We start from the raw sequence: 24,301 nt of genomic DNA, 5'->3' as shown, positions 1-24,301 counted from the left end.
TGTTTGTGTGCGGTGGTTGTGATGGTGATTACTGCTGTGTTACCACAGTCAGCAGGTGTGACGCTTATTAACATCCAGAGCATTTTCACTCTTCACCTGTTTCCAATGTTCTGCCGCGTGTGAGCTCGTTACGCTGTGTAACACCGACTCCTCTGTAATCCAGCGTGACCCTCGTAAACCTCAGAGGACGGGGCTGAGGGAGTATGAGTTCATGTGTGGCCACTAGAGGTCAGTAAGGAGCTGTGGGGCCTCAGTAGGAAATGTGGAAGAAGTTGAACTCTAAACTGTAACCACTCCACGGTCACTTCTTTAAGAGTGTGTGTGTGTGTGTGTGTGTGTGTGTGTGTCAGTTCACTGGAGACGGTGTATAAATGACCTTCACACACATGCATCACTGTGAGGACCTCTTTGTTGAGTGTTCGATGACATGCAGGTCTGTCTCTGACCTCTGACCTTGACCTCTCCTCTGTCTCTGCCGCCCCACCCACCCACCCACCCACACACACACTTCCCTACCCTGTCTTTAACTCTTTCCTCCTCCTCCTCCTCGTCTATCACCTGTCACCTCTCATGTTCCTTCAATTCTTTCTTCCACATTCAGACACTTGTGTGCTTTTTTACACTCGACGGCCACTTTATTAGGTACAGGACCCCCACTGTGTCACCTGGTGTGTTCTGCTAATCCCGGGGATCCTCTGCTTTGACAACAGTTGACGTGTTGTGTGTTTAGAGAGGCTTTTCTTCATACTTTGGTTGTGATGAGTGGTTATTGGAGTCATGGGGGACAGACCTTACCCGAGGCCACTGTCCTGTGTCCTGTATCACATGACCGCCCACCTCGTCCATCACTGTGATCGAGGTGTGTGTGTGTGTGTGTGAATATTAAACGTCTTTTTCCTGAGGTCAACATTTTCTTTTCATGTGCTTGGCTCATATTTTTAAATCTTTGTGCAGAGAAATAAATAAACATCTGCTGCTGCTGCTGCTTTGTGAGTCGTGACCATTTCAGGGAATGAATAGTGTAGAGGTCAGAGGTCAGTGGATGTAAGAGAATATCCCTGTGACCCTGCAGTCGCCCGCTGTGATGCACAGAGGAAATTAGAGAAGCTGTAGCCTGATTGATCGGCATTATCGTCAAATGTTGCTCAAATATAAGTGTTAATGTGACATTTTGCTAAATATTAGCATCAGAGAGGAGAAGGGGGCGGAGTTGAAGTGCATTCCCTTGCCCCGCCCATCGCACTAACACTGTATCACTGTATCACTGTGTTGGAGCATGAAAGAGCTGTGTTCCAGACAAAGTCGTACATCAGATATAATCTGACCTGAAGCGCTCAAATTTCAAACTTAAAACTTGCATTTTTATCTTTTTCCACAAAGAAGCACGGACTCCATCTTCTTTTCTTCTCCCGCTGTCTTTTTATCGTTGTTATTTCTTAAGCGGTTTATATCCCACCTGAAACGTGTGAGTTATGAATTCAAACAGGTGAAGATAAACATGATGAAACGTGTCATTTAATTGCTTATATTTGGAACTTTTGTGCAGAGAGGTCGTGGTGGCATGTCAGCTCGTTCTTTCTGTAAAAACATACACAACCGCCTCTTCATGAAAGCGAGGTTGATGGATTTTCCCTGAGTTCCACAGGAGTCTGGGATTTTCTGAATTGCATGGTGTCTGGAGGCAGTGCTTTCTTCATAGTTTATCAATAAATACCATAATAGTCCATTGACAGTTGCATTGTTATGAAAGAGTAAAATAAACTGTGTCTTGATTCACGTGTTGCACAATAAAGTGCCGTTAACACTGTGAACACATGGATTTTCTAAATGATTGCAAGATAAACCACTTCCTCTCACGTTGACGTGGTCACGGCTGATGTGATAAAACATGGTCCTGCTCCTTTAAACGCAGGTCCTCACAGTGTCAACAGGTCAAGAGCCTCGGGAGTTTCCTCTGTGGTGACGTATGTCCTCGCCGCAGCCTCAGGGCGGGGACACTGAACCTGTAACCGCGTCGCTGCAGAGCCCGCGGCGCTCGCTCCGTCTGGCGCCTGCTGCGCTCCAAGGCCCGCGCCGTGTTTCAGCTTCTTTTGTTCAGGAGGCAGCTGACTGGACAACAGCAGAGCTGTGATATTTCCTCTCTTTGTCTTCACTGTAACGAGGGACGTGAGAAGAGACCAGTGTGTGTCTGTGTGTGTGTGTGAGAGAGATCAGCGTCTGGTGTGTGATGTCATACACATGAGGTCGTCCTCACCTGAACTGACTTTACTAAGACAGAATTGTAGTCATGTGGTCTTTCTCGTTCCTCGCCCAAGTACACATCGGCATGTAGACTAGTGGAGCGGGGAATCGAACCTGGGAATTCAACCCACAACCTTCCAGTTGAAAGACAACTCGTCCTACCACTGAGGCAGCGTGTCAACTGTTGCGACTTTGCTGCGATATCTTCTATCTTTTAAAAACTCTGTTTTAAATCCATCACAGTTCGGCTGGGAAAAGAAGAGAGGGGTGGGGCTTACTGAGATCGCAGCTAAGACCAGAAAATGAAGCCTACGATGAAGTATGTCAAAGCTGTATTCTCGTTAGTGTCCATCAGGGGGCGAAAAATAATACATCATGTCAGGCTCCACCCCCTACTCCTCCAAGTATGGTCACATCCTGTTAAAAACGGAGATGTCACAGTGTGTGGGACATCTGCTGTCAATCATAGCACGGGCCCCGCCCTAAACGAATCGCTGCTTTCTGCTCAGTTTGACTCTGAATGGACTGTAACGTACAAAATTGCCCGCCATGCTGTATTGAAGAAGTAGTGAAACTAGTGGCTCCCCCTGGTGGACATTCATGATTCAGACACTCGGTCATTACTTTCACACACTCCATGTGTTTTTACTTCCAGACGATATTCAGAAACATGCCATTAACTGAAGCGTCGCTGGTTGTCTGTTCTTTCCTGAAGAGACTTTAAATAGTCCACATTTCTGCGTCTCTCTGTGCTTGACTAACAAGGACAAGAGCTTTGTTTCTTCAGTTACAAGCAATTTGTAGCAGAACCTGTGAAGGTCAAAGGTCGCAGCGCTCTGACAACAGATGACGTACAGGCGTTAAAGAGCCGCAGAGAAACGTGATGAGTGGGGAGAAGATTTAGTGCCAGTCAGAGACTCGGAACATTAATGTGGAAATAATTAGGACGGAGCGAGTTCCTCAGCTGCTCGCAGACGCTTCAGGTCCTTCCTCAGCCTCAGCCTGATTCACTCAGAGATTTGAGGAAATTCTCATGAAGTGACTCAGTTTTTCTTCAGTGAGGCTTCACCGCTGACTCATGTGTTATCTTTCCTCAATAAAAACAATTCATAAACAGAGAACTCTGCATGTCTGCGCCGTCCTCGCAGGCAAACCATCATCTGCTCTTTATCTGGGACACTTGACCTCGCAGCTGTCCTGTTAGCAGCTCCGCCGTCTGTCTTCTCGCTCTGGAGGAAGCGTGCGACCGCTCTTCCTCTGCATTCCAGTCTGCGAGAGGAATCTCTGTCTGCAAAACGCTCCCATCCAATAAAGTGGGAGCTCACACATGTTTGTGTAAGAGAGAGTGTGAGGGGAGCCAGCATCGCCATCGTCCGTCCACCTGGACGTCTGTGGCAGTTGTCCACCGCGTGCAGTCTCAGGCGAGGGAAACGTGTCTGCTTCAGGCTCCAGATGCGGCCGAGCTCACTCCGTAATTCAGAACAGGCCTCGCAGATCAAGGCATTTCCTCTGAACCTTCTCTGACATCCTTCCAAACTTTCATTAAAACTCCACACAGCCCAGAGCGGAGACGGTCTGCACCGGCCGCCGAGCTTCACCGACGCTGGGCCACGGCGTGTTTTTCTGTTTGTGGTTGGACGTGTTTGTCGGCGTCCACAGGAGCAGACTGGAATTCCTCACCATCAGGGGTCGAGGAAATGAGGCCAAGATTGTAATAAGCGTACATAAGTAATAAGGCCAAACACAGCCTTGAATGAAAGGGATAGAGCGTGTTTTTTTAAGGTGTGGTCGTTTGAGGTACTGACTCATATTCAGTTCACTACACCAGCACACAGCTGTCATCAGAACCAGAGAACCCACTCTCAGTGGGAGCACGGCTGCCAAAAACTGATTTGATCTGCTTAGTAAAAGACCCAGTAAATGAAATCTACATCAGCTTAAGAAGATGTTTGCCTCTTTATTTTGCTGTTAGACAGACTTTTCTGAATGGAAACTGACGTTTGTAAACCGCTCGCTCTCCCACACCAAACTCCATAGAGAAATCTGTCCATTTAACATCTCAGCACACAGGAGTTGTTGATCCACTGCTGCCTCCATCACTAAGATCTAATGTCTTATGTTGTAAAAGTCTGATTCACCTGAGTGACACAAAGTGACCACACGAGGCAGCAGTAGACCAGCAGCTCCTGTGTCTCCTTGAGCTAAAATCACTGGTTTTCTCTATGGGCTTTGGTGTCTACTGTCTAACAGTGAGATAAAGATGTGAACACATTTTAAAGATATCTAAAGCTGACATAGATCGTTTCCTGGTGTCTCCACTGGCATGTTTTCACTCAGAGTCTGTCTGCTTGGATGCTCTGGGTTATAGACGGCGGCGTATATGTAAGAATACGTAAGATTGCCACTTTCAGTGTGGTGGATCATGTGTAGATAACAGGAGCAGAGACAAATCCTTGTTTGAGCCTCTGACGCTGACGTTGGTGTTTAGGATTGGCTCTGTGTTCTGAAGGTGTGTGTGTGTGGAGGAAAAGGTCAGTGTATTTCCTGTGTGTTTCCACTCCCCCTCATCCTTCTCTTCTGTTCCCACGCCGCTGCCCCGATGAGTCACAATCACTTGGGGTCACTTTGAACTTCAGTGCCACACCACCGGCTCCTCTGGTCCTCCTCTCAGAGAGATGCTCTGACATGTCATCGACGTGTGGCGTGGCAGCGTCGGTCTGTCGTCGTTCCACCGGAGGCAGAAGTGAGGCGGCGTTCCTCCTGACAGGTGACGTGATGTGTGCGCCGGGGTCTAAAGGTCACGGCGGGGCTTCTTTAGAGCGGCCGATAAGCTGCCGTTTGACCTTATCACTGCTGCAGCTTAGACTGAGCTTTGTGACATATGATATGAAAGCAGCAGCGATGAAAGCGTCTCCTCGACACGTCAGCCCGCCGTCCATACCACAACAACGTATACATTACATCACCTGCAGCATCTGTACGTACACAACAAAACTCTTCTCTGTCTGTTCTTGAAGTGAAAATCAGTGATTTTAACTCACTGGACACAGGAGCTGCTGGTCTACTGCTGCCCCCTGTGGTCACTTTGTGTCACTGTGGTAAATCTGAACAAAGGATTTCAAATGCTGAATTTATAAAATAAGACATTTGAAGTTAGTGATGGAGGCAGCAGTGGATCAACAACTCCTGTGTGTGTGTGTGTGTGTGTGTGATGTTAAAATCACTGGTTTTCTCTATGGGCTTTGGTGTGGGAGAGTGAGTGCTTTACAAACGTCAGTTTTCTGTTGAAAAACAGTGAGACATGTTACATGCAGACTTTATTTTGATGATCTTCACCAAAAGGAGAAGAAAACTGTCAAAATCTTCAGCCACATTTCAAATCAAGTCGTAAAGTTCTAGTTTTATTGTAAGAATTAGAGTTTTATTTGTTGTCCCTTGTTCCTTGAAGAAGTGTGAGTCTGTGAGAACATGTCGTGTTCTGTGTGCGTGATAAGAAAAGAAAAGAAACATGGAGAAAGACTGGAGGAGCCAACATTTCTTAGCTTTACGATACTTTTTAAATGCCATGAAATGCAGACAGTCGGGGATCGCGTTTCAAAAGCAGCAGCGTCTGAAACATCTTTCATGTCTGGACAACACTCAAGTCCACGTCCACGGCTACAGGGCGACCAAAACAAGCCGCCGCGAGTAACCTGAGAGCGCTGACCTGGGCGACGGGCCGTATCAGGGGCGGGGTTATCGTCCAGATCTCTGGACCTTTTCCAGCCCATTCCGCCTCTGCTTGACCCCGCGACCTCGTGGCGGCTCTTCATGTGCCGCCGCTGTCCTCTGTCTTTATTCTGTGAGTGTGTTTGTGTTTGCCGAGCGCTTTTAGAAGCCCAGACGAGGTGTGTGAGCATCAGATAAGAGCTCAAGTGTGTGTGTGTGTGTGCGTGTGTGTGCGTGTAGACGGCTGCTGTTAGCAGCAGGTGTTTCAAGTTTTTCAGGATGGGTGACAGTATCCAGTGTGTGTGTGTGTGTGTGTGTGACACAGACACACTTGACCATAAATTTACAAAATTGAAGGTTTCAATGTTTCTCATTCACCAAAGAAAAACAGATTTTAGACACTTATCAAGAGACTCATAACATTTATGTCAGCTTAGAAAATATGTTCACAGCTTTATCTCACTGTTAGAAAAAAATGTTTCCAACAGGAAACTGAAGTTTGTAAACCACTCACTCTCCCACACCATAAGCCCATAGAGAAAACCAGTGATTTTAGCTCACTGGACACAAGAGCTGCTGGTCCTCTGCTGCCTCGTGTGGTCACTTTGTGTCACTGAGGTCAATCTGAACAAAGGATTTTACAGAATAAGACATTTGAAGTAAGTGATGGAGGCAGCAGTGGATCAGCAGCTCCTGTGTGTGTGATGTTAAAATCACTGCTTTTCTCTATGGGCTTTGGTGTGGGAGAGTGAGTGGTTTACAAACTGCAGTTTCCTGCTGGAAAAGTCTGTCTCACAGTGACGTAAAGACATCAACACATTCTTAAGATATCTTAAGAATATGTTCAGATATCTTAAACCTAAGCTGACGTGGATTTTATGAGGCGAGTGTTTTATTAGGGGCTAAAATCTGTTTTTCTCGCCGTGTTCTCAGAGCTTCTGCGTCAAAGTCGGTGCTGAAAAATGATCGTGTGAGCACCTCATGTAAGTCAACACTTAAGAAAACCCTGAACTATCACTTTAAGTGAATAAAATAGTGACCTGAGTCTTTAGGTCAAGAGGCGAGATGATGGAATTCTTCAGTTTGTGTCTCTTCTCATCAAAGAGTGCTTCCTCCCACATCCTGTGAGTTTACACTGGGTTTTTATGTGTCCAAATTCACTCTTTATGATCATTTTTGTGCGGGAACAGAGACCTTCTGCTTATTTTACCCACGACCTTCCGTGACCTCCCTTCGTCCGGCAGGAGTTTTTCAGGCCGACGGCTGCCTGTGCTTCCACCGCGCCTCCCAGGAGAGTTGGCAGGGATTCACAGAGCAGCCTGTCAAAATGTTGATGCTAAACGTACAAATGTTCCGCTCCAAAGTGACTTTAAAAGGGAAACATGTGTTTGGGCCCAGGCAGAAATGATGAGGTGGCGTGGACATGCAGATGCACTCAGCTTCCCCCTGAATCTCCACACAGACGTCCAGGATGAGAATGTCAAGTATTTTCTTTGGCCGCGCTCGTTGTAAATCTAACGGTGTAAACAGAGCAGGTCTCAGCGCTGCTCGCCGGTGCCCAGAAGCTGCGTTTTATTTTTTTGGACGTGGTTGACATTTTGCATTAAAGGCATTTGGGCTAAAGCTGTTATCCAGGTCAGCTAAGAGTGAGCGCAGGCTTAGATTACAATCCCAGCTGCAGCGCTAAGATACGACGGGCCGTGCTGCGAGAATGGCTGATGAGTGAGGAAGAACTTTTAAGAAAGGATTAAATATTAATGGAGGGTTTTCTGTGCTCCTGATGGAAGCAGAGTTAGTCTCTACAGTGTCAGAGGGAAACCACGTTTCACCCATGTTTGACTGCTGTGATCTGATTCAAGTTACTATGAGTTTATAGTTTAAGAGCTAAAATAACAGTCCCATCAGTAACTGATCAATGAAAGTGTCATTTGTTTACAGTTCCACACTGATATGTTTGAGTTTGAAAGCTCATCGCTGTTGCTGTGGTTACAGCCGAGCTTCTACACTGCTCCTCTGTGACATTCAGAAAAACTCTGTGTGTTGTGTGTCGTTTTGGAAAACTGCAAAATCAGGTCTGACTGAGACTGAGACATTTCTTTGAAAACTGTGGGGTTGTGTCATTTATTTAGAAAACTCTGTGATTGTTTTAGAAGATGCCGGCTTGTGACTTTAATTTGGAAAACTGTGGGACTGTGTTTCAGTGCAGAGACTCGACGCTGCTTCCTGTTGGGGAATAACCACGCGATAAAAGAACGTTGAATTCTCTGACAGGGTGAAAAGGTCACTTTGTGTTTATTGTTTGCGAGTTTTAACGGCGGCACAGTTGAGGCCTCTGCTCTCACACGACTTCCCACTCAATCACATCTGCGGCAGTGGAGAAGTGAAGTGTTCGGGAGTCGACGGGGCGACAGGTTGAAGTAGGGAGGAGAAAGACGGCAGCGACGCCGGGACTCGAGGACTTTGAGTTCTGGGCGTCAGCGGTGGTTTTGAGAGAGGGGATTAAATTAAGGAGCGGAGCGTCGTCGGGGGTTTGAGGCGGACTCGAGAGCTCGCCGGTCTTTTCTTGAGTGGCGGGCAGCTGCAGCTGCAACAGGCATTCCTCCTGTGACCGCCCGTCACCAGCACCTCTTAAAAAGCAGACGGGTGGACCGTGAGCCGCACGCCCCGCGCTTCAACCTCAGACCATGTTTCAAGTTTTTACAACGCCGCTGACAAGGCTTCAGGCCTCGGTGCGGTGGAGGCCGTGAGATGTGGTCACGTCAGAGGACTATCAGGGAAATAACGTTCTGCTGTTTGCATGAAGTGAACATTTCCTGTTTTTCCTACAATATTCACAGTTGGAGATATTTTACAATGAAATCTGTGACAGCTTAAGAACATGTTCATGTCTGTATGTCACTGAAGTTTGTAAAGCACTCACTCTCCCACACCAGAAAATAGGGATTTTAGCTCGCTGGGACACAGGAGCTGCTGGTCTACTGCTGCCTCGTGTGGTCACTTTGTGTCACTGAGGTCAATCTGAACAAAGAATTTCAAACAGTGGATCAGCAACTCCTGTGTGCTGTGATGTTAAAGTCACTGATTTCCTCTGTGTGAGAGAGCGGGACCATCATCCACGGCTTGTTGTCAGGATTTTCCATGTTTTATGCCACACTCAGCTAATCAGTGTTTACACGACAGCAGCAGTGATGGAGCAGGTCCAGAATCATAAAAACAGTTCTAGAGGTTGAGTTCCAGTCCAGACTTTCTCACAGGACTAATAGGATTCCTGCAGATTTACACAGACTAAGCCTGTGAGACAGAGTTTATGATGCCGTGGCCTCGACTGACACTGAAACTCACTGTGAACCAGACGAACAGGAGACGGTGATTATCAGCTTTTATTCATGAATGATGGAACTGTGATCACATGATCTTTAGTTACACCACAGCTGAAAAAGAGTGAATGAATGAATGAATGAATGAATCTTCTCCATCAGTTTCTCTTTAAAGAAAATCAACCTTCATCTTTAGGCCTCCTTAACTTTAACTCCTCCTCTTCCTCCTCTTTCTTTTCCTTTTTCTTCCCCATGCTCCTGATTTGTCATTTCCATTCCCTCCTCTTCTTCTCCTCCTCCTCCTCCTCTTCATACCTTTAAATTGTGTCTTTTATTTATCTTTAATTTATTGATCTGCAGCATGTTTTCGACCTCCTTAATAGAAATGACAATAGAATAAAATATAAGCAGAAATATAATGAACAAAGTAATTAAACTGAAAACAAAGCAAAGTGTGGGGGGGTGTTTGTGAAAGGGAGGAGTGTGTGTGTGTGTGTGTGGGGGGGGGATTTTTCCCTTTGATGAATTCGTCCAGAGGTCAAGTTCACGAGGTTGGCGTAGAAATCCTCGAGGCTTATCTCTCTGAAGAGACGAATGAGACAACACAGAAAGAGAGGACGGGGGGGGCACTGTGTGTCCATCTGGTCTGGAGAGGGGAGGGGGGGTGAGGAAGATAGAGGAAGGATGAATGGATGAGTGACCACTGTGCGGGAAGAGAAACACGTTTCCAAACAAAATTTATTTTAGTTTAATTAAATCTTCTCGACTCAGGTTGATGAAGGATGTGGTTGCCATGGAAACCAACTCTGGGACGACCACAGGACCATGACCCCATGGGAGGAAAATATGAAGTTTCTTCATTTCTAACAAGGATTTGTGGTGGTTGAGTGCAGGGGGTGGAGCTATGCTATTATGATAATAATAATAACAATGATGGAAGTAAAGAGGAAGTGAGACAAATGACAAGCCGCGCCGCGTTCAGGGACTAATAAGGGAATAATAATAATAAAGAAAAAACAGGACGTGAAAGTAAAAATTTCTAAATCATAAGAAGTTTGTCTTTTAGTTTTTGCGTCATCGTCCAGATCGGTGTGTCTCAATCCCTGTGTGTGTGTGCGTGTGTGTGTCACAGTCGTGTCGTGATTCAGTTTTCTGAAGTGATGCTGATGGGAAACGAGTGAGTGTTCTAACAGGAAGACACGCAGAGATGAACGCACATGTACGCACATTTGTAGAAGCTGAATGATCTGAGTTTGGACCAAAGTCAAATGAAGAAATATAAAAGAATCCTCTCTGTCAATGGCACTTTGAGTTTTATTCTTCTCATGTGGGTTTTCTGTGAGGTTTTTCAATCTTCATTTGTAGAACAGAATATTTCACATCTGTGCTGTTTGTGACGGCACCGCCTTTAAAGCTCCCCTTTCATTTTCTCATGGATGTTTACAGATGCTCTTCTCTCTGAAAAGACATTCAAGAAAACAACATTAAATATCTGTGTAGTTAAAGAATATTTGATCTGCTCATTGGTTGACACAGGGAGGAGGAAGGGGAACACAAACGATATCAATGGACAGGAATTAGCCAAAACAAAAAGGTCAAAGTCAAGAGAAAGTTGCAAAAATTTAGCCGAAATAAATCAGTCGAGAACGCTGCAAAAACTTAGCCAAAAATAGATCAAAGTCAAGAGAACGCTGCAAAAACAGCCAAAATAGATCAAAGTCCAAAATAGATCAAAGTGCAAGCCAAAATAGATCAAAGTCAAGAAGCTGCAAAAACTTAGCAAAAATAGATCAAAGTCAAAGAGCTGCAAAAACTTAGCCAAAAATAGATCAAAGTCAAGAGAACATGCAAAAACTTAGCCAAAATAGATCAAAGTTAAAGAAGCAAAAACTTAGCGCACTGCAAAAACTTAGCCAAAAATAGATCAAAGTCAAGAGAACGCTGCAAAAACTTAGCCAAAAATAGATCAAATCAAAAACTTAGCCAAAAATAGATCAAATTTAAGAGAACGCTGCAAAAACTTAGCCAAAAATAGATCAAAGTTAAGAGAACGCTGCAAAAACTTAGCCAAAAATAGATCAAAGTCAGACAGAAATACACAGTAGAAGTGATAGCAAATGCAAGTCAGTCAAACGTTTACCAGAAGTTGGATAAAAGTAGGAAGGCACAACTTTTTGTTGATATACTATTTCCTCATCCATCTTTTTTCTGCTGCAGTAGATGTAGATTTTCTTCATTGTTCTGAATAAATAAACATTTTAATAGTTGTATAGGAGGCAGCATATTCAGCTCATATTTTAGGCATTGATCATATCAGACGAATGCACATAACCGCTCACACAGCTGTGTCCGTGTCTCTGTCGTCGACTTGTTTCCTCAGGCTCCCGCTCTTGGTCGTCAGGTCGCGCAGCGTTCACAAAAACCCCAGCTAACAGAGTCCAGCTGCGTCGCAGCGACTGTCTCTGAGCGCTGAGGACAAATCGGATCCTCTTGATCCGGTGCATCACCTCGTCTTCCTCTGTCGCCCTCCTTGTTTCTGTCTCAGTGGTGGCGCGGTGGTCTGGTGGTCAAACCTCGTAGGAAATAAAACCGCAGCTTTGAATGAATGGGACGGGGTTTTTTTGTTTCACAGATTCCTCAACAGGTTGAATGTTGTTGCGGAGGACAGTCGGTGGATTTCTAACTTCTTTAGGTCTGTGCGTGTCTCGCTGTGTCCTCTGGGTTTTTGGGTTCAGGTTGAACACTTGCATGTCTCCGTCTCTATTTTTGTCCTCGTGGAGTCTGAGGCGAGGATTGCTTTGATGAGATGAAGTCGGCGGTGGATGAGGACGCGGCGACGAACATTACTGACCGTTCAAAGAGGACGTTTGATGAGGGCGCAGCAGTGGGAGGCAGGGATCGAGCTCCGAACATGTGGTGAACGTGTGGCTTGAACTCTCTCTGAACCCCCTTCACCACCACGGCTCTGCATGGGACTCATTAGCGAATGTTCAGAGGGTGTTTACGTCGCTGGCGTGCAGTTGGACGCGGCGGCGGCAGCATTGAATGAAGCCGTGTGTGAACACGCACAGAACATGAGGGTTTTTAACAACATCAAAGGCGACACGTGGATTCTGACCTTGTTTTCCCGCCTTTATGAGGGCTGATGGGCACAACCTGTGGCTGCCTCGGCAACAGCTGCAAGCAACCAGCGTCAAATCAAAGTAGCCTTCAATTAATTTTATTATTACAAGCCCACAGTTTTCAAAATAAAAGTCCCAGCTTCTGATTGTCCACATTAAAACGAAACCCTACAGTTGTCAAAGTAAAAGTCCCATTTTCTGATTGTCTACCCTTAAATGGGTTAGGGTTAGTTTTCAAGATGAAAGACTCACTTTATGTCTGTCCACACTAAAACTCAAGCCTGAAGTTTTCAAGATCAAAGTCATATTTTCTGATTGTCCACACTAAAACTCAACCCTGCAGTTTTCAAAAATGAAACTCAAATTTTCCCTTCATTCATACTGAAACGCAACACTAAATTTTTCTAAATAAAAGTCTCAGCTCCTGCTGCAAAATACGAGCAGTATTTCTTGAAGTCTTACTTTTAGAAGCGGGAAAACTTGAGTAGTGTGGATGTCAAGCGTAAGCATAGCAACATTTAAACTTCAGTCACAACACTGACCCTGATTACAAGGCCGGAATCTTTTATCCTAAGCCATTTAATTAAACCTCGTCAAACATGTTCCTGTTTCTTCGTCTCTGAATCGGATCTGGGTTAAAACCCGGGTCACGACTTGTTTACTTTTTCCAGTTTCCTTCCGCCCAAAGGCCAACCTTTTGTTTTCATTTGCAGCGTTAAATTGATTTACGCTAATCAGCTAATGAATCGTTTAATCCAGGAGCAGATTAGAGAGAGGAGGACACTGAATCCTGGCATGACTCACAGCAGCGCCGCAGGATGATTAAAGTCATAGAGAGGGGGCGCTGCAGCACAACCATGCGTCCTTCAGTCTGAGTAATGTGGATCAATGCTCCTGTAGCTCCTGTAGTTCATGTAGTTCCTGTAGTTCCTGTAGTTCCTGTGGTTCCTGTAGTTCCTGTAGCTCCTGTAGCTCCTGTAGCTCCAGTAGCTCCTGTAGCTCCTGCAGCTCCTGTAGTTCCTGTAGTTCCTGTAGCTCCTGTAGCTCCTGTAGTTCCTGTAGTTCCTGTAGCTCCTGCAGCTCCTGCAGTTCCTGTAATTCCTGTAGCTCCTGTAGCTTCAGCTCCTGTAGTTCCTGTAATTCCTGTAGTTCCTTCCTGTAGCTCCTGTAGTTCATGTAGTAGCTCCTGTAGTTCCAGCTCCTGTAGTTCCTGTAGTTCCTGTAGCTCCAGTAGTTCCTGTAGCTCCTGTAGTTCCTGTAATTCCTGTTGTTCCTGCTCTGTAGCTCCTGTAGTTCCTGTAGCTCCTGTAGTTCCTGTAATTCCTGTAGTTCCTGTAGCTCCTGTAGCTCCTGTAGTTCCTGTAGCTCCTGTAGTTGCTGTAGTGCAGACAGCTGGCTTGTCTGATCCCCGCTGATTGGTTTTAGTGGCACAGATAAAGCTGATTAGCACCATGTTGCTAGTCTCGCTAGCCCGGACACTGATGTTTTTTTTCCGTCGGCAGGTGGGAAAGAAGAGAATGTCCCCTCAGAGTGCAGGAGGAGGAGGAGTCAGCTGAGGCCACGCCCTCGTTTCACCAACCTCCGCTGACCCTCGGCTGAAGTGAAGATACAGTAAGTTTGGATTTATTTATGAGGAGCTTTTAGCAGGAGAACAGGAGCTGAAGTGCTTCATATTTAAAAAGGTGAGGCTGTGGTTTCATCATCCATCAACAGCTGATCACAAGTGTGGACGAGCTTTCAGTCCTTTCACATGATCCTTCACACAGTTCTTCTCTCAAACTGAAACTGAAACTGTCTCAGCTTCATTCCTGACGTTCACAAGTAGACAAGGGATATGGAGAGGATACAGATGATAGGAGGTGAGGAAAAGACGAGAAAAGGATAGGAGACAATCAGACAGGTGGTGAGGAAATGAGAAGAGAAGACGAGTCCATGAGGAGAGGAGATAAGTATAGATGAGGGGAGACAAGTTTTTTATTAGGAATTAATAAGAGTAGACAAACAAAGGAGAGGAAATGAGGAGAGACGACAAGTAGATAGGACATGAGGAAGGGGGTAGATAGGAAATGGAGATAAGTCAAGGAAAAGGGCAGAGAGGAAAAGAGAAAAGATGAGGGAAGGGGAGGAAGTAGAGGACAGAAAGAAAAGGATGGAAGAAGTTGAGGCGAGGAGACACGGGAAGAAGAAACGAGAGAGAAGACAAGAGCAAGCAGAGATAGGAAACAAGGAGATGAGACAAGAGAGAGGAGGAGAGGAGATGAGGAGAGTAGAGACAATAGAGAGGCAAGGAGACAGACAGGAAACGAGGTGAGGCTAGAGCAGAGGGCACAGACAAGAAAGAAAGGAGACTAGGAGATGAGAAAGGAGACATTTGTTCATGTCTCCTGCAACATCATCCCTCTCTCCCTCTCTCTCTCTCTCTCTCTGTCTCTGTCTCTGTCCTCTGGTCGTTATTATTCTTTAAAATATCCAGAAACTGGATCTCATGGCGTTTGTTACCAAAATAAAAGTCTTTATATTTGTCAGTGTCTGGCGACAGCGTGAACACAGACGCATCATGTTTTCAGGTCGCCTGTGTCATTGTTGTGAACATGAGACGTCAAAAACAGCTCCAGGCTGCGAGTTCACCTGTTTTCACAGACGTCATGTGACCTCACACATTCATCTTAATACATTTGAGTAAAGTGGACATTTGTAACGAGCGGGACGATGTGTCACCTGATCACCTGATGTTCTCAGCTATCACAGAGCCTCACTTTAATCTGTGAAGATAAACATGACTCTGCCGAGCTGCGTGTGCGTGTTATTGTAAAGGATTTTCACACAGAGCGAAGAGCAGGATGAAGAAAAAGCACCCGGCGTTCTCTTTGAAGACGTGAAACGCTGCGACGTTTATGGACACATCCGTTACCGTCGACGACGAGACGCCGAGTTCACGCTCGGAGCAAAGTCCCATAGATCAGTGCTTTAAAAGCAGTTTGTGCTGCTTTATTATGATCACATTTGACTTACGCTGGTTTTAACCACCACACTTCTGGACTTTTCTGGACTTAAAGGTTCAGTCCCTCTTTTTTTCTCATCTTATCTTAAATCAAAAGATGACAGGAGTTGTTTTTTTTGAAGTGCTCCACCGCTTCTAAAGTGCTGTTTTAATCTTGCGGTGTCGCGGTTTACGCCGCGCTGCGTCTCGACCACATGTGAAGCGTCGTGCAGACGGCTCGGGATGTATTTACACCGCTCAGATTACAGGGCTGCAGCGACACACACACACACACACACACACACACAGAACATTCTAATCCAGCCTGAGAAATTCTTCAGCCATGCAAATATTGTGATGTTGTGTTGGAGCGATGAGTTGGAGCGAGCGCGCTCCCCGGCCCTGAGTTGTGTTTCGCCCCGCGCTCGCGTTCAAAAAGGCTTCAAGAAAGAAAGTTTGTCCTCAAACTAAACACAGAGAAGAGGCCGGGTATCCGGTGTCCGCACTTAAAAGGTGAAAATCAACCTCTGTGCCTTTAACAGAGCTGCCCATTGTCTGACGGTTTACAAAAGCCACCTCGCCTAAGACGGGAGTTTAAAGCAGCGAGTGCAGATTGAGTTACGATGTATCTGCCGCGGCGCTGCCAAGTTTTCAATTGTGTTTCATGTCGGGTTTTCAGCGCGAACAAAGCCGGCTACAGTTGAACTGTGGGTTACGCTCAGAGCGGAAGACAGCGCTGGAGATGTACACTGAGATATTTTCATAGTACTATCATAGTCGTCTCACTTCAAAGCTGCACAAACGTGACTGCCACCATACCACGACCCACGACCCCACGGCCGTGACGCGTGACCACGAGTCGCCTGCTCCTCCAAAGTTCATGAAAAGGTGAAAATAATTCAGGTTATGATATCTACGTCTTTATCTCACTGTCAGACAGACCAACAGGAAACTGAAGTTTGTAAAGCACTCACTCTCCCACACCAAAGCCCAGGGAGAACATCAGTGATTTTAACGTCACATGCTGCCTCGTGTGGTCACTTTGTGTCACTGAGGTCAATCTGAATGATTACAAAATAAGACGTTTAAACTTAATGATGGAGGCAACTCCTGTGTGTGTGTGTGATGTTAAAATCACTGATGTTCTGTGGGAGAGTGAGTGCTTTACAAAATGACATGACGATTTATTTGAGTGGTCATCAACTTTTTACAGCCTGGTGTAAAGGAAATGAGGAAATGATGACTGTGAAGATAATTCATGGATTTGACTGCTGAGGGAGTGAAGAAAATATCTCCTATTTCCTCATAACATTGCAATTTTATCTGCATAAAATACAAACTTCCTCAATAAAAACCTCAACAATCCTTCAAAACGCTGGACTGTTGGTCTCAGGTTGAGCTCTCTTGTTATTTTGAATATAAATATAAAAACACAACTTCCTTCAACAAGGTTATAAGTACAACATCATTCTGTATCTATTAGGGAGTCATCAGTCATTTCCTTTGTATTGTTTAGGTTTTGTCTGTCTGACTCTGACTGTCTGTCTGACTCTGACTGTCTGACTGACTGACTGACTGACTGTCTGACTGACTGACTGTCTGACTGACTGTGACTGACTGACTGTCTGACTGACTGACCGTCTGACTGATGGACTGACTGTCTGACTGACTGTCTGACTGTCTGACTGATGGACTGACTGTCTGACTGACTGACTGACTGACTGTCTGACTGTCTGTCTGACTGTCTGACTGACTGACTGTCTGACTGATGGACTGACTGACTGTCTGACTGACTGACTGACTGACTGACTGACTGACTGTCTGTCTGACTGTCTGTCTGACTGACTGTCTGACTGTCTGAGTGACTGACTGTCGGACTGACTGGAGCAGCGCTAATGCTCATCAGGATTTAGCTGCTCCATGAATTCCCTGCCTGATAAGATTTTAATGTCTTAATGTTGCAGATATTAATCTGCTCAGAAGCGTCTCTCTCTCTGTGCTAATCCCCCCGGGGCGTCGTCCTGCAGCCGCGTGTCTACGGTTACGGCGCCTGAGGGCGTGCACTCCACCTCGCTGTCCGTCTCCCACAGAACGAGCTCTGCACCCTCTGTGTTTTCATGTCTCTGCAGAAACAGCGTTTGCTCAGTGACGCTTCTCTTCTCGACATCCCGCCACAGACCACACCGTGACCCGCTTAGAGTACGGGAACCTCAGGTTAGGAAACTGATGTGTATGCGATGGCGGAGCGTCCAGTCAATCTGGGCCACGGCATTAACAGCAGCGGGGATTATGATGTGCTGTCCTCCGCCCTTATGCTTTCACACATGACAACAAACAAACAAACAAACAAACAACGCGTGCAGACGAGATTAGAGCGCCGTCCACGCCGTCTGCAGCTGAGCTCCTTCAACTCCAACTCTTCACAGATTAACGTGAAAATGAAACCACGGCTTCCTTCCTCATAACTCTCATTCATTTTAGTTTCAGATTACAAGATTAAATTAGCAGTGTATTTTAAATTATGCTATGTACTCCATTCAATGTAAAGCCAGAATTTTGAGATTAAAGTTGTGATTTGGGGTTGAAATACATTCGAAGGACACACAGATTAAAAGGTTAAAATCACAAACCTGAGGTCAGAATATTAAATTGAAGTCATATTTTGGGACCAGAGTCATAATTTAATCCAGTTTAGAGCAGCGTAGTTAACCACAGATTAAGAAATGACTGTTAAATAATATTAAAAAAAGTTGAATTAAAGTCGCGACATGAGACCAATTTGTTTGAGAACACGTGAAAGTGCAACTTCAAAGAAGAAGGAGGAGACAATGACATTGCCTTGACTTTGTGTAGGCTTTAATGTAGTGTGTGTGTGTGTGTGTGTGTGTGTGTGTGTGTGTGTGTGTGGTAAAGACCCCTTCGTGCCAAGCGAGCGTCCTCAGTCCTAACAAAAGCCTCTAATGCAGATTTAGATTTTCAATCCTTTGCCACAATTCTGTTCACTTTGGCGAGTCAACAAGCAACAATCTGTTCACCCCGACTCCTCACCTCAGAGCAGGAGGAGCACGAGGAGTGAGGTGGAGGTGCTTTTAGCAGGACAAGAGGAGGAGGAGGAGGAGGAGAAAATCCTAATTACAGGTTGGAAAAGCCTGAATGCGCAGCAGAAAAGTGCCCGGCTTAGGGGCCTCTTGTTTGTTGTGGTAATTATTGCAGCCTGCAGACTGTAACTAATCCATAATACTCCTAACAGAGCACAAGACGCTACTTTTAGGGAGATCTCCAACCAACGCACTGCCATCATCCTGCTGCTGCTGCTGCTGCTGCTGCTGCTGCTGCCGCCACTGTCAGGAACAATGAATGAATGAGTGATAGATTACGGCAAAAATCAGGAAAAATAGCAAATATAACAGAAAACATAGACAGAATTGTAATAAATGACATACTAATGTAAACTTAAAATCTAACTGAATTATTACTGATTTAAGACGGTTTGAGTGTGGTTTGATTGTGAGATTGAAATGGTGTCATTTTCATGTGAATGTCGTTTCTCCAAAAATCTATTTCCAGAAATAAGACCAAGCTAAAAAAAAAATAAAAAAATCAGCAGTTCTATTTTCATAATTCATAGATCTGAGGTGAGACTAACTGAGATTACAGCCCTTCTTTGGGGTTAAATTGATAAAACAATAGTTAGAAAGTCAGTTTAAGGTTCATTTAAGGTTCATAGTCACAGTCATACCTCAGTGTTACATTGTTCAGAAAATAAGAGTGTTGATTATATTGAGTGTAAAATTCCCTCCATGTTTACTGCTGGATTGTGTGAAAATGTCAGGACTGCTTCATATTTTCCAGATGAATTATACAAACACTCACCGCACACACGCTTGCTTTTAATCTGAAATATTTGTGATCCACGGTGGACAGCTGGGTTCAGTCTTTGATGTTTGGATCTTCACAGGTGTTTCAACCACCTCATCTGTGCTCCGGCTTTAACAGGAAGTGAGGTCACGGTGGCGTCTGAATCAAACATGTGACTGTAGCAATAATCTGTTATTCCCTGGCCTTCCCTCTAACCTGAAATGTTATGAATGAAGATGAGATTATGGAGCTGCTTAAGTTGTGCTTGGAGCTGAGGGGCCCCGCGGAGTTCCTGTCATTCCCACCTGTGGAGAACAATATCCTCAGATCATCTTAGTGTGCTTCCCCACAGGCTTTGGTGAACAGATGGTTCATCAAATCCCCTGCGTTTCCTCCCGGCCTTCAACATGTGTTACAACAATACCAGAGCGAGGAGTTGTGTTTCTGGTCACTGGCATCGCACCGCCGCGGACTCACTTCCTGACCGTCCCCCTCTGTAGTCCACTCGTGCGCCGATGACGACGCAATTAGATCACACGTGAAATCATGTGCATGTGTGCAACAAAGACTCGGCCGCTGATGACAAACGTCGCTCCGTACGTTCGGGGGAACCTCGGCGGTCGGATCAAACGCTGTGGTTTCATGGTTTAGTGACGGAAGCCGCCTCAAATAAGAAGAAAGAAACCGACGGCAGAGTTACACGATCACACATCACATCCATTATCTGTGCACTCGTAACATCATCAGATCACCACCGCGCACACCAATTATGATAATTGAAAACTCCTCAGCTCACAGTGATTTGACTTTGTTTGCCCAGTTTCCCACAATTCACTGCTGCTCCCTGACCAACACGCATCTCATTGTGGAGTTTGTTTGTTGCCATTATTCTGCTTGTTGCACTGCATGTCATGTATTATCTCTGCTAATGGGCTTTTGGCAGCAGTTTAACACACAAGTGCTGTAATGAGAAACTGCTGCAAACTTCCAACCATACGACACATTTGTCACATGTGAGTAAGACACAGGGACACAGGAGCTGCTGGTCCACTGCTGCCTCGTGTGGTCACTTTGTGTCACTGAGGTCAATCTGAACAAAGGATTTTACACATTTTACACAAGGAAAGTAACACATGTGAACTTGTGTGTGTGTGTGTGCTGTGATGTTAAAATCACTGATTTTCTCTATGGGCTTTGGTGTGGGAGAGTGAGTGGTTTATAAACTTCAGTTTCCTGCTGGAAAAGTCTGTCTCACAGTGAGATAAAGACGTGAACATGTTCTTAAGACATCGGAGACTTAAACGGAGGTTGATTTTATTCTGTGACTCTCTTGTAAAGTCATGTTTGAGGCTGAAACTGTGACACTACTTCATCTCTAATAATCTGCACCTGTGCGTACAGGGGAGCGTGTCCACATGCTTTTGACTCTCAGCCATGTAATGCTTTATTTTAAACAACAGACCATAAAACTATAAACAGCCTGAATCTGTGCTCGTGGGCTTCCTTATCACGCAGTCTGGCACCCATCTGAACGGCATATGTGTGTGTGTGTGTGTGTGTGTGTGAATATACATATGTGCCTAATGAGCAGCGATGAGGGACAAAACACGGCAGGTTGTTGATGATAACTCAGCCCCATGACGACATCTCTGCCTGTGAATGCCACCATTGTTCCCGTTGAACGACTTAAGAGGCAAAAGTTGCCATTGTGCGTTTTTCCAGGTCACTTCATACATATTTACTGAAGAGGTTGAGTCCAACAAAAGCCATGTGATTATTTGCTTGTCATCGTCGGATTAATAGACTAATTGTCCTCCCAATGTTTTGTGTTTGTATGTGTGTACTGATAAGCCCCTCCCCCCTCCTGCAGCCAATTATTTCATTATCAGCGCAGGGAAACGCCACCCACGCTGCACGCTGCCACTTGGAACGCTGCCGCTGCGCTTCAGTCTTCACTCCACACTAACACAAAACAGTCCAAACAGCAAGTGTGCAAGCTGCTCCTGCTCTCATTGTTCTGGAATCAGTTTCTAATTTTAGTGAAGCAACAGCGTCTTGGCCTGGAGTCGTGCTCGCAAATGTTCCACATCAGGGTCACATAAAGTCTCATTAGGCTGATTTAAATTCACCAATTGTCTCATAAATATATTATAATAACATGCAACATGGAAATATCAGGACAGAATTGTTTTTTCCATTTCCTGAACTCTGTTGTTTGTCACTGTTGAGTTTCATCCAATATCAGTGGAAATCCCAAGAAACAGTGTATGGAAATAGCATGATCTCTAACTGTAGAGGACAAAATGTCCCTAAAGAGTTAAGTTCAGGATTAGTTCACTCACTCACTCTCCCACACCAAAATCCATAGAGAAAACCAGTGATTTTAACATCCCAGCACACAGGAGTTGTTGCTCCATGGCCTCTATCACTAAGTGATGAAAATAACATTAAATGTCTTATTTCTTTGAATTCGGCATTTGAAATGTTTCATTTAGACTTAACTTAGTGACACAAAGTGACCACACGAGGCAGCAGTAGACCAGCAGCTCCTGTGTCCACCGTGAGCTAAAATCACTGGTTTTCTCTATGGGCTTTGGTGTGGGAGAGGGAGTGGTTTACAAACTTTAGTTTCCTGTTATAAAAGTGCGTCTAACAGTGAGATAAAGACGTGAACATGTTCTTAAGGTATCATAGACTTAAACTGACGTAGATTTTTTGAGGAGAGTCTTTGGGCTAATATCAGTATCCCTGTATCTCCAGGTTCAATGATGTTACTAAATCCCTCATGTGTAAACTCATACCGTATACTGCAGAGTGTGTGTTGCAGAGCGGTGCAGAGCGGTGCGTGAGGTCACGTCAGGCCTCCACACATGCACATGTCTGCCGGTGGCTGTGCTGTTATGAAATGGACAGGTGGAGCGTGGCAGTGCTGTCAGCGGAGCGCGGTCACAGCCCGGTCCGCATGTATCTCTTATCACGGCCGCGTATGAAAAGCGATACCGCGAAACCACCAGCGTGAAGGGAGAGACGTCGCAGGTGTTCCGTCATCCCTGACATCTCCACACCTGCGGGGGCAGCGAGGCACCGACACCCCTGCTCATCTTTTCAGCAGCACCTGTCAGTGGGACGAGGCCTTTTCAAAGAGCCTGCGCTGCTCCTCCAACCGCCCGACAACAGCCATTGTCTGCCACTGACCACCTATTCAAAGCAGGGCGGAGGGAGCTGTCATTAATAAAAGCTGGCTGTCAGCCGGCGAGGCCTTCACCATCCTACACCACTTCTTCTGGAGGCAGGAAGGAACATAAAGGAACTGAACCTGCACCTGAGGCTATGACCAGGACCTTAAACAGCCAGGAACTGTAGAGGAAAAGTCCAGTCCAGTACACTAGAGCCCATTCTAGTATAATACAGTAGAATATAGTACACAACAAAATAATAGATTACAGCAAAATATTGTGAAGTACAGTAGAGTCCAGTTCAGTCCATTTTCATAGAGTTTAGTCTAGTGCAGACAATTTTAGTGTAGTCTGGTCCAGTCTTATATAGTTCACTACAGTCCAGTCCAGTCCAGTGTAATCCAGTACAGTAGATTACAGTAAAATACAGAACAGATTATAGGGGGATACTGGTCTCAGTAGTCTAGTCCAGTTCAGTCCAGTAAATCTTGCACAGCAGCATTGTTCGTTAGCACAGTGGCTAACCCAGAATGAATAGGCTGTAATGCCGACGCTAACACAGACATGTTGAGCTCAGTGACTGACACTGAGAAAACACTTCCTGTCTACACAGACAGCAGCAGCAGCACAGGCAGCAGCAGCAGCAGCAGCAGCACAGCAGCAGCAGCACAGATGGCAGCAGCAGCACAGACAGCAGCAGCAGCACAGGCAGCAGCAGCAGACAGCAGCACAGCAGCAGGGCAGCAGCAGCACGCAGACAGCAGCAGGGCAGCACAGCACAGGCAGCACACACAGGCAGCAGCAGCAGCACACCAGTAGCAGCAGCAGCACAGGCAGCAGCAGCAGCAGTACATAGGCAGCAGCACACAGACAGCAGCAGCAGCACACAGACAGCAGCAGCAGCAGCAGCAGTACATAGGCAGCAGCAGCAGCACACAGGCTGAACTGTGAGTGCATGCGCCTGTAATTAGATGCAGTTTATTGTCCACACAGGGTCAGTGAGTGAGGGTTTTGGGGGTTTTACTGCTGCATGAGTGAGCTGATTCACCACTGACGCTGATACAAACACAGCAGGGGGCCACTCCACTGACGTGTGTGTGTGTGTGTGTGTGTGTGCAGGAGTACATTAAAAGAAAGACCTCTAACACACACATTATTGTGCTCTCATGCGATGTCCCATCTCGCAGCATCACTAAACTGCAGCATGAAGCACAGCAGGGGGGTCATGACATCCTCCACTCCCCACAAAGCTCTTACTAAGTGTGTGTGTGAGCGAGGGAGGAAGTAGTACAGTGTATAATGTGCATATGCCCAATGAATGTGTTATGAAAGAGTGTGTGTGTGTGTGTGTGTGTGTGTGTGTTAGAAGCCTAAATAAATGCACTTGCTCTTTAGCCCCTGAAAGCATGAGCAGAGTGGAGCAGCTCTGTGTCCTCACGTCGCCTCTCTGACCTCTGAGGAACCTGTGGGGCGGAGCAGACCAGTGCTCGTCTCGCTCTGTGTGCGGCAACAACATGTTCAGCTCAGTCATTTCAGTCTTTTGACATTTGCGGCGCTGCAGCATTTCATCATGACGCTGTGTGCGCTCACATTTCTTCTGTCTTTACTGCTTTTTATTCAACGAGTCACATAAATAAAAAGACAAATACGAGACAAAAAGGATACGCTCACTTTACAAACGGTGTCTGACGTCACTGCTCCGTACGGATCACATACAGCGAGGTGCTCGACGCCTGAGGAACTGTTTAAGATAGTTTAGAAAAGGCCCACATACTTTTATAAAACCTCTTGTTTTCCTTTTCTTTCTAAAGATACACACACAGACAGTTCTTTTAACCATTTACCTACACTATGCACATGTTTTCATGACAACGCTATCATCAGGATCTGCTCTGTTCG

At 45.7% G+C, this 24,301-nt stretch overlaps 1 long non-coding RNA gene across 1 annotated transcript in view; it reads left to right on the top strand.

Annotated features, from left to right (window-relative positions):
* Positions 1–24,301, top strand: part of LOC122765314 — an 81,416-nt gene that overhangs the window by 48,482 nt on the left and 8,633 nt on the right. Inside the window, exon 6 of the long non-coding RNA XR_006359957.1 lies at positions 13,891–13,999. This is a non-coding gene — a long non-coding RNA (uncharacterized LOC122765314). The remainder of the gene's footprint in view (positions 1–13,890; positions 14,000–24,301) is intronic.

This window comes from Solea senegalensis, linkage group LG2 (genome assembly GCF_019176455.1).
Source record: "Solea senegalensis isolate Sse05_10M linkage group LG2, IFAPA_SoseM_1, whole genome shotgun sequence".
Taxonomy (NCBI): Eukaryota; Metazoa; Chordata; class Actinopteri; order Pleuronectiformes; family Soleidae; genus Solea; species Solea senegalensis.
This window is presented reverse-complemented; position numbering and strand designations above follow the sequence as displayed.